Genomic DNA, 10,371 nt, shown 5'->3' with positions numbered 1-10,371 from the left:
TTTATGAATATTATACTTCTAATAATAACAGTTGTATTTTAAATATTATCAGTTCAAAGGTATATAAACTCTATAATTTATCTGAATATATTGTTGTAAAGAATATCAAATATCTTTGTATAATTATTTGACGTAATATACCAAATATAAATTTAAAGTAGGGGGGATCTTTTGATCATTCTCAAAGTTCTATTGAACACATTAGATCTCTGCTTTTATTACACTTACGGAATTTATAGTGTAAATTGGTTCTTGAAAATTTTTATAATGAAAACTTCCCAAAAAATTTATGCTTAGTTAAATTTCCTAAAATCGAAAACATTTTTAGATATTGCTAGATGTTTTTGCCTTGTGCATCACTAGTAATTCTAAAATTTGTATAAATTATGCTGAAATAAATGTGATACTTAAGAAACCAGTTAAATATAGCTAATACTTTTCGTTATTTCAGCTAGAAAATATAAATGCTATGTCATTATTTTCAAACAAGTGTTTTGTAAATTCCTTGAGTCATAAAATATATTATATTAGTAAATATCACACATTATAAACCGTTAATTCTTTGTAAATAAATTTTTGCAAGCATTTTATTATAAAAAGAAGTCGTATTGTTTTACAAAAAAGTAAACCTTTTAAGTTTTACATTCTTTTCTATTTTCGCGAAAACTTTATGCTTGTATTTTATAGTTTTGGATTTAAACACTGATTTTAGTAAGTTCGGTTCTCTTGAGAGATAATTTTCGGCAATTCATTTTTTAAATATAAAAATGGATATATATTATCTGATCTAAATTTTAGATCTATAATATTTATATGTTTATAATTTATGTTTTACGAGCCCGATTCTGCATTTTTCTATTATAATATAATTTAATTCTTTTTTTTTGTAATATATTGATAAGATAGCCTATTTTCTTAAATTTTACTTTAAATAGATTAATATAGTTTCCATGTTTGTGACTTTTTGGGGGGTTTTTGTAATATAAAAGAAAATAAACCTTGGATTAAGCATATAAAATAAAAATTGCTAAGAATCTTACTTATATATAGTTCAAAAAACAGGCAAGCGTAGCAAATCTTTTTTATTAAGGTGATAGACCCGGAAAATTTTTCGATTGAGTTACAATAGAAAAAAAATATATCAGGGCAAAAAAATTGCAAGCTTAAACATTCGAATAATTCCATAGACCGAAAATTGTAATATAATTCTATATTTATTCTCTTATTTATACCAAATATTTTAACTTGTTTTATATTTAAACGGTAAACACCTGTTTTAATACAAAATTTTTATAAAAATATATTGTTTATATAGTTTCTTAGACTATAGAATCGTCATTCATGGAATATTTTCAAAAATATAGGAAATAACTTGGGAATTTAGTATTATAAATCAAAAAAAATTGATTGTAAGATAACGGTATAAGCAGAAAGAATATATTATAATAGTTGTGATTATTATTCTTAATTTTTATAACAGAAAAAATACAAGAACGGAATTTCATCCGAGATAAATGCTTCATCGTATTTCAAATTTAAAATTACCATATAAAAATAAATATTACAAATTTTGATTAAATGGAAATAAAAAAATACAAAGATTGTAAATTATAATTTATGTAGTTAGCTGGTTTTTAGAAATATGAGCATAAAATTTATTTCTGATTTTTAAATTTATTAAAATAGAATCACCAGTTCTAAATCTGCCTTGTTATATTTCGTTTTTCAATATTTTTCTATGGTAAGTTGATATTATTTATATTCGTTTGTTGTACGATTTTATATAATTTAAATACAAACAATATTATCGATATTGAAATAAGTTCTATGCCAATACAAAAATTCTAAAATTATTTTGAAATTAATAGTAAATTATGTTGAAAGGCTATGTCTATGATTTCTCAATTGTTTTATCACCATAAATGGTATATACAGTTAAAAATGAACATGAATTTCTTTATGTAGAGTAGAAATCAATCTACACTAAATTTATTTCTATATAATAAAAGATATGGAATCTGTGTATTCCATTTAATATTATTATTCTATTACGCCAATCCTAAATTTTATGTCAGGTTTTGTCTGTGTAGATTTTATCAGAACTAAAGTTTATATATGGCGATTGTAAGATAGTATCATCAAACTTATTATAAAATTAATTTTATTAATTAATTTATTTATGGGTTAATTTTCTTTTAATCGATTTTATCTTTTTAGACGTGTTCAGCGTGTTGGGAATATTGCACAACACCTTGATACATCTTTTGACACCTTCCCCCGATCTATCTTCATCAACTGCTCTTCTTCTCTCAAATGAGATGAGATCAGGTGTCTTGCAGAGTGTGAATGCTTCTACTTCATCTGGCATTTCTAACTCCTTAACATATTTTTTACGATATTTTGTGACAACCTTATCCCAAATCATTACATATGGTACTATTCTTGTTTTACATTTGTAAATTAAACCAAGTTAATTCGCCAAGATGTCATACTTCCTATATTTTTCATTCACAACCTCAGTTAAGTTATCATGGCTAGTTATACCTATTTCAATCAGCAGCATCATATTTTCTTTTTTATCGTATAAAAAAAAATCAGGCCTATTTTGTTTTATTAAAATATCTGTTTTAATTCGGGTAACAACTTTTATTTCTGTATTTTCGTTTTCACAGATCTCTTGCACTGGTGAGTTCTGATCTTTTTGGTTTTCTTGAAGTTGTATCGTCTTGATAGGTGGAAATGAATATATCTTATAATTTCATTGTGTCTTCGCGTGTAATCATGCCCTAACATTTTCTTGCATCTTGTTGCAAGGTGATCAATTGTGTTCATAGCTTCGTTACAGTGTTGGCGTTTTGTCCTCTCGCCAAAAAACACATTTATGTCTTGAATAAAACAGAATTTTCCTTCTTCACTTGGTTTAATGTTGCCATATTTTATCCATCTTGATGATCCAACAATATCAACCATATCATTATTCATAGCTTCAAAAAGTTTTTGGTGTAATGGTTTTTCTTTTATTTTACACAATAAACTTTCTTGCTGCTTTTTCTATAGTGTTTTGGAGTCGGTGATGTTAGCATGGTATTTATTTTTAAGATATTCTTCAATTAGTGAGAAATGTGTCTTGTTATCTTTTTCAACTTTTAAAATTGCAGCCCCCCTCGGTGAGCTGTTTTAACTGTTTTCAAGCAGATTTATTAGCTGGTGGATCATCATCTCGGCTTTAAATTCGATATTACATAGCCCACGTCCTAGTTCATTTCTCTTTAGATATAATCTTTGTTTATTACTAGGCTGGAGGTGAATAGAAAATTCGTTTAAAATATAACTTATCTTATCTTCAAGTTTAATGTATTCTTCAGGTTCTAATTTAAATACGCCTATAAGTAATTTATGAGTGATGTTGCATATCCATTAATGACTATAAATAAATTCCCTGCATTAAATTCAGTCTTACATAAATTTCTTATTCGATTTACTATTTGTTCTGATGGTCTAATCATAGATGTATTTATATATGAAAGTACGTAATGTATATAATATTAAAGTAATAACAACTGATAATCAAATGTATCCTAGATATTTTTATAATGAACTGGTCTAATCATAGATGTATTTATCTATGAAAATATTCGATGTAAGAATATTAAAGAATTTCTAGTAATTAAAAGCACGATAATCAAATATAACTTAGATATCATTTTAGTGGATTTTTCTTTTCTGATCACAGACTAATTTACATATTAAAATACGTAGTGAACGGAATATTAAAGAATATTTAGTAATTTAAAGCAGATAAATAAATATAATTCTGATATTTTTATTATGGATTTTTATGTTCTGATGATGTATAGATTTATGTATATTTAACTATAGTATTTTCTGATTCTTTAGATTCATAAATTGCCTAAATACAGTATAAAAGAAGCTTATACATAATTGAATTTGTTTTTTTAAAACAAACAAATTTTATGTGAAATTAGATTTTAGATAACAATCTAGTGTATTATTAATAATTTGATTTTATTCTTTTAATAATTGTAATCTAGAGCAATGCAGATTTATTTATCCAATGAGTTAAAATACTATTATTATAATAAAAAAAAGTTAAAATTCAAAATTTATGAATAAATCATAGTAAATAATCTAATCGTATAATTTAATTAGTTTTTAATTATTATATCTTGATCCTTATTTATTACATATTTATATTCGAAAACATGACCTATAAATGACAAACTTCGATTCTGAAGGTCTTCTTTTTGGATGCAAATTTTATTATGTAATAAAAAGATATGGCTAATTTAAACACACTAAGGAGAATATGGAACAAAAAATCTTATATAGGTTATATTCTGATTAAAAAAATAGGATGTACCCAACATAAATATTAAAAAAAAAATTTGATTATTTTTTTCAGAGGTTTTCTATGCTGTTCTAAATACCTTTTTGTTCTTTTTTAGTTTTACTAATGAATTTTATCAATTAAATTATGTTAATATTATTAGAACATTTCTATAATTGAAAATAATTGGATATGGGACATAATTCAAAATATTCGTATGTTAATTTATCATCGATCCGCTAAAATTATAAAATAAATTCATAATGATCACAAGAATTAACCCGAAGTCATAAATCCAATAAAATTACTAGAGTTTATTAAATCTGCTAAGAAATTTATAATTTTATTTACAAAGATTAATATGGTGTGTCTGTCAAAAAAAAAATCTGAACATGAACTTTTTCTAGAACTTCAAGATCTATAAACTATTGAGTATTAAGAAAAGAAAATGGATCTTTGCTTACATATTTAAATTATCTTCGTAGCTTAGTTTGTAAATTCCGAAACATTTTCATCTTAATAATTTTCTATGCGACTTTTATGTGAAATAAACATCGACAAGACAATTGTTAATAGAAAAACAAAAATTATAATGCCACAGAATTTTTTCATTATATCAAGTTGTGTATCTTTTTTAATACCATTAAATTTCATTTGTTTTGTTAATGTAATATATCATATTGATAAATTTTGACAGATCTTGATTAAATTTATTTCAAATTGATAAATATTTTTTACAAGCATGATAAATTTATATGTTAAGATTATTAATTAACTTAATCATCTATAAATTGTCTTTATCATTTTTATTTGAATGTTTATCTTTTGTTTTGCAAAGTAATTATTCTTGCAATATTCTTAAAAATAGAGCGCATTTTAATGTATATGTGATAATATCTTTTCAAGTCTATAATGCTAGCAGATCCGCACAGTATCACGGATCTATCCTCCAATCCCACCCCTACTTTTTTATTTTTGCACAGTAATTCTTATTTAAAGTCTATAATACTATCATAGCAGCATATTAACACGTATTTATCCTATAATATCAAGCGCTATTTATATTTTATAGGATAATCATTTTTAAAGTCTATAATACTATCAAAGCAGCATAGTAACATTATTTTATTCTTTGATATTAAGCGCTATTTATATTTTATAGGATAATTCCTTTTTTAAGTCTATAATACTATCAAAGCAGCATATTAACACGTATTTATCCTATAATATCAAGCGCTATTTATATTTTATAGGATAATCATTTTTAAAGTCAATAATACTATCAAAGCAGCATAGTAACATTATTTTATTCTTTGATATTAAGCGCTATTTATATTTTATAATATTATTTCCTTTTTTTAAGTCTATAATACTATCAAAGCAGATCAGCAACCTTTTTCTAAGAAATTGATTTCACTGATTTTCTTCTGAATTCTATTTTCGAGCAGATTGTATTATAGGTGTTTCTATAGCCTTTTTTATGAGAATAGGAAGATCCTGAAGATGTTTATCGAAATATGGCGCCATAAATATAAGATTTAACACCCATAAATGGGACTAACAAGTTATTTATATGCGTAAATAGTATTTCACCTCAATAACAAGGGTTTTTCATGTATATGTCAAGCTATTTTACGATTGTGATACTAAAAAATCGGTATAGAAGTTATTATTGGAAATGCGTAAAAAAACAAGCAGTATTTTAAGTAAAGCTATTGCCCTTACAAGCTCTAGGCTCTCTAGTGTTTAGTGGAGAGCAAAAAAACCACCAACTACACGGCTTTCCTGTTTAACATACTCGAGTGAAACACACATATCATATCTTGCGGCTTTGATTAATAGGAAAATACGTACATAACGATAGAAAAGGCACTCAATGTAGAGTCCAATATCTATTTTGTAAAATTATAATGTAACATAAGCTTTAAAAAATTTATGATGATTAAATTGTACATAAACATTTAAAAAGTGCTCTACATTATATTAGATGGCTATAAATAATGTAACGAAATCTGTGTATTAGTTATAAGTACTAATTCTTATATAACCATTTAGTTATTTATTCTTCTATATCGAATGGTATTTTATGCAGTAAAATTCTTATATAACCATTTGGTTATTTATTCTTCTATATCGAATGGTATTTTATGCAGTAAAATTCTTATATAACCATTTGGTTATTTATTCTTCTATATCGAATGGTATTTTATGCAGTAAAATATAAAATATATCTGTCTCATATGTATTTTCTTAATTACACATTGTTTTTTAAAATAAAAGATAAAATTATAAATCCTTTAACTACCTTTTTGATATAAGGCTTTCAATTAAAGCTAATATTATTAGTATTGAAAAGTTATTTTATAAGATTGTGATATGTTTTTTAAAAATTTACGACTATTATTCTCTCTTGTAGAAATTCGGGTGTTTACATTATATCAGTTGTGATGTATAATATTTTGAAATTATAAGTATTGTAATTTTGAAGACTTTCTAGAAGTTTTTACATTATATTAGTTGTAGAGGTATAATATTTCATGAAATAAATACTATTTTGATTTTAAGCCTTTCAAGAATTATTGACATTAGATTATCTGTAGACTTTAAATATTTTATGAAAACTGTATTATTTACATTTTGAAGCCTTTTCTAGAAGTTTTGACATTAGATTATTTGTAGACTTTAAATATTTTATGAAATTATAAGTATTGTAATTTTGAAGCTTTTTCTAGAAGTTTTGAAATTAGATTTGTTGGCAACTTTATATATTTTATAAAGTATTTACTATTTATATTTTGAAATCTTATCTAGAAGTTTTGACATTAGATTATTTGTAGACTTTAAATATTTTATAAAGTTTTACTATTTATATTTTGAAATCTTATCTAGAAGTTTTGACATTAGATTATTTGTAGACTTTAAATATTTTATAAAGTATTTACTATTTATATTTTGAAATCTTTCTAGAAGTTGTTCGAATTCACTTTTATGCCCATATATGACAGCATAAATAAGTTTAATGAACATTAAAAAATCATTTATGCATTCATTTATATAAGGAGTTGCATCTTTTAAAATATGGCAACTAATTGTTTATCTTATGTTTTTTTTAATATTTTTTACATTTACTATAGATAAATTATATATATAATTATAAAAACAAGATCTGTATCTTTAGTTCATATGGGTAGAAAAAGGGGTGTTTTAAAAAAATATGGTAACTAAATCGAATTTAATTAATTTTCTTTATAGCCTATCGAAGTATGCTTCTGCGAGCTTAAGTTCCCCTAGTCCTCTCTTTTCTCTGATTTTCATAACTGTTTGGTGTGTTATGCTGTCCGGGACATCAACTCTACCAGGGAGAACGCTATAGTGACTGAAAGATAAAACTGAGCTGGCTTCTCCTTTGGTTTCGCTCATAAGTTCTTTGTTAAAACCGAAGCTTTCTCTTACAGGCAGGTATCCCGTTACAGTTGTTCTTACACCTCTTTCATCTCTGTATTCTTCGACATTACCTCTCCTTTTACTCAAAGCATTTACGACACCACTCATTGTTTCATTACTGACATTAACTTCAACGAAGAAAAGTGGTTCATATAAAATAGGATCAGAGTTCATGATAAGCCCCTTACATACGCTCACAACTGGTGCTGTAATTTGATTTCCTGTTCGATGAATAGCATCGGCGTGCAGAGTCAAATCCACGAGGTTGAATCTTACGCCTCTGAGTTGTTCACCGAGAAGTGGACCTCTCGTAGTTACTTCTCTAAAACCTTCTCTCATAAACTCTTTAATTTCGTTGAGATAAGCTATTCCCTTCGTATCATCAACACAAATATTAGGACCTTTATCTTCAGGTCCATAAAATAGAATCTTCTTAACCCAATCATCATTAATATCAAGGTTATCTCTAAACAAAGCTGCCCTCTCTTTAACATCTTTGCTTACGAGCTTGCCGTTCACTATACCATCAACAATTTCCTCTTCCAATTGATCACAAGTCATATATATTCTGTTGTGTTTATTCGCACTCTTTGACATCTTGGAATTGTTTGTACTGCCTCTGATTCCTTCGATATAACTTACCAATGGTTCTCCTGTCACTATTGGAATCTGAGCATATTCTTTACTAAGATCGCTAAGAGCAATTTCTAAATGTAACTCACCTGCGCCAGCAATTGTACACTCTCCATTGTCATTAAAGTTAATGACACACAAAGGATCACTCTTACTCAGTTTAAGAAGACCTTCTTTCAATTTAGGAAGCTCTGAAGCGTTTTTAGGCTTGACACTGTATTTCACAACGGGTGATACACTAAACTTCATGGACCTGATGTTATGGGCAGCACTGAAATTTGTAATTGTACCTGTCTTTTTCAGCTCATTATCAATTCCTATTACACCAATAATATTACCAGCGGGACAATCTGGAACATCTTTAATAACTTTTCCCATCATCACCACTGCCCGTTGAATATTCCTATGGAATAAATCATTTTTACTCCCTGGGACATAGTCTTGACCCTGAATTCTAACTGGTTTTCCTGGCGTAACTCTTCCTGCAAAGACACGACCAAAAGCTATAAACCTATTATCACCATATGGAACCATCTTACTTATGTAAAGCATCAAAGGGGCTTCTTCACTACTATCAGCATTTCGAATAGCTACCATAGCCTGATCTTCTGGTCCTTCATAGAGTAGAGATGCTCTGTATTTTTGACTTTTGATCGGGGATGGTAATTGTAAAATAATTTGCTCGAGAAGCACATCGGCAGCAGGTAACCATGTTCTCATGACAATCTTGAAGAGCTCTTTACCGGTTCCGTAGAAATTTGCTTTAGAACAATCAACTTTAAATTTAGCGAGATAATCTTTAATGCCCTGTATATCACCATTGTTGCACATTTCTGTCACCTTATAGATTGGATTAAGAACAAAAACAATGAATGGTCGTCTCTCATTTGGACCTTTCTTTACAAAGGTGCCTGTCTCATCGAATGGATCGTCGCTTGTAAAGTACATTTTGGTGCTCCACAATAACTTGCAAAACTTTGCCTCGGCATCCTTAACATCTTTCTTCTTAAATCTGTAGAGATAAAAACTTGCAAACTGTCGAAGTGTAAATCCCCATTGCTGTAAACCACTGCAGAAAGAAACTTCATTTAGTTCGGGTTCTAATGACGGAACACTAAATTCTGGATTATCATAGGCGAGTCCTATTGTTTGTAAAGTAGAATTGAAATTTTCAACTACCTTTCTTAAGTTAGTAAATAAGTCTTCTTTGCTAACTTTTAACTCAAGAAGAGCACGATCAAGTTTGTTCAAACAAAGAGTAGGTTTAATTCTTTCGGAAACAGCCTGGCGAAGAACAGTCTGGGTTTGCACACAAATACCATCCACACAATCAACTACCACAAGAGCACCATCAGTAACTCTCAATGCTGCTGTAACTTCAGATGAGAAATCGACGTGACCAGGACTATCAATTAAATTGATCAAAAAATCATTTCCTGAGAATTTCTCCTGACAATAAGTTTCTAATGTCTCTTCTTTCATGGAAAATTGCATTGAAATAGCGGTGGATTTGATAGTTATACCACGTTGCTGTTCATCAGCTCGCGTATCCATATATCGACCACCTCCACTATCAACCGAAGCTATTTTCGCTTTAATAACTAAGGTATCTGTAAGTGTACTCTTTCCATGATCGACATGCGCAATCACAGAGATGTTACGGATATTCGACTGGTTATGCATCAATTTATGGACCTTGTCCATTGTAAGATCGACCATTTGAGGGGATCACAAAAAAAATATTTATGTAATTGAAATAATACAAGAAAAATTAAAAAGAAGGAATAAATAATTCTTATCAAAGAAATATAAAAGAAGGAATAAATAATTCTTATCAAAGAAATATAAAAGAGAGAATAAATAATTACTATCCAAAAAAATTAAAAGAAATGGTTCAATAATTCCCAAAAATGTTATAAAATCTCAAAAAATTTATTGATATTGAA

General features: G+C 27.3%; 1 pseudogene; it reads right to left on the bottom strand.

Annotated features, from left to right (window-relative positions):
* Positions 1-7,594: 7,594 nt before the first annotated feature.
* LOC147068690 (uncharacterized) lies at positions 7,595-10,162 on the bottom strand (annotated as a pseudogene).
* Between the last annotated feature and the right edge of the window lie 209 nt (positions 10,163-10,371).

The sequence above is a fragment of the Rhyacophila brunnea genome, unplaced genomic scaffold (assembly GCF_057557595.1).
Source record: "Rhyacophila brunnea isolate RB1 unplaced genomic scaffold, BYU_Rbru_1.0 scaffold_28, whole genome shotgun sequence".
Taxonomy (NCBI): domain Eukaryota; kingdom Metazoa; phylum Arthropoda; class Insecta; order Trichoptera; family Rhyacophilidae; genus Rhyacophila; species Rhyacophila brunnea.
Note: the sequence above shows the minus strand (reverse complement) of the source record. Positions and strands in the feature narration are given on the sequence as shown.